Source organism: Myotis davidii, unplaced genomic scaffold, assembly GCF_000327345.1.
Source record: "Myotis davidii unplaced genomic scaffold, ASM32734v1 scaffold557, whole genome shotgun sequence".
Classification (NCBI taxonomy): domain Eukaryota; kingdom Metazoa; phylum Chordata; class Mammalia; order Chiroptera; family Vespertilionidae; genus Myotis; species Myotis davidii.
In genome coordinates, this window is record NW_006289557.1 from 1,728,977 (window position 1) to 1,730,139 (window position 1,163).

The following is a 1,163-nucleotide window of genomic DNA, read 5'->3' on the forward strand; positions in this document are numbered from 1 at the left end:
TCCCTTTCTGTTCCTGCTGCAAGAAACCTATTAATAACCTAGTGAAGAATCCAAGCAAAATGCTTCCTTCCTTCAAAATAATAGTGTGTGGTCAGACTAGTTGTCAGTCTAAGTTAAGCCAAAGAGCTATGCGGCTATTTTGTGCACTTAAATAGCTAGTCGGTTTCCACATCTGTGCAATGGGAACTATAAGTGTTCTTTGCAGAATTATTGCTGGGAACAAATGAGAAAGTGACTGTGGTCATTCTCTGGGAACTGCAAAGCATCATGCAATGTAAAGCAGTGTTCGTTTTGAGCTTACTGATTAAAGCCAGGTTTTAAAAAAATCGATTTCCTTTTTATGAATCATATTGGCTCCTAAAATCTTTCAGTGTATTTATTTGCAGTCCAGATCAGTTTTGCAGAAAGAGTAGTGCCTCATCTTCATAACACCAGGGATTATTTCTCCTGCCTTTTCTCCCCCTTTTTCCTGGCACCTTTATTCATGTTTTTTTGTTTGTTTTTGTCTTGTTTTTTTCATATCAGCTGCAGCAAATGAGAGAGCTTGAAATTCTTTGTCTTGTGACAGGGTCTTCAATACACTCTGAGAATCAGTTGTCAACCATACTACCTGCCCAGACAAAGCAGCTCTCAGTTTTGAGTCAGTTTAGTTGGAACCTGTCAGCTCCTGAGTTAATAAATTTCCTGTGGGAGACCAAAAGGCAAATTTGTGAGTCACTGGGCGGTACCTGGGGGCAAACAGGCCCTGGGATGATGCTTTTAATATAGTCTCAGGTCCTTGCTAAGCTGCTTTCCCCAGAGCTTTTATTTTAGGATTTTATGACTTTAGAGCCTGCTAGACTCTCCCAGTAAATGAGTGGAGTGCGGCTGCCATCTCCTGGCACTTATTGGGAATTGCTTAGGAAGATGGAATCTGTTCTTGCACATCAAAGGGAATATGTACTGTTATAATCATTTTTTTAAAATGTGGTGTTAGACTTTGATCTCAGGTCACTCTATAATTATATAGTCGCTTTTCTCCTAGTCTCTGGCTATGATTGTTGACTGAAAATTGGTGCTTTGAGAAATGTCCTGGAGTTATATTATCCTCAGAAAACAAGAGGAGATACCTTTGTGTAGTTACCATAGAGGCTCCTAGCTTCTCTCTTCCATCTCTTCTGAGT

The 1,163-nt window shown here is 40.0% G+C and overlaps 1 protein-coding gene across 1 annotated transcript in view; it reads left to right on the forward strand.

Annotated features, from left to right (window-relative positions):
- The window catches only part of MB21D2 (Mab-21 domain containing 2), a 135,591-nt gene that overhangs the window by 121,928 nt on the left and 12,500 nt on the right, over positions 1 to 1,163 (forward strand). The window lies entirely within an intron of this gene.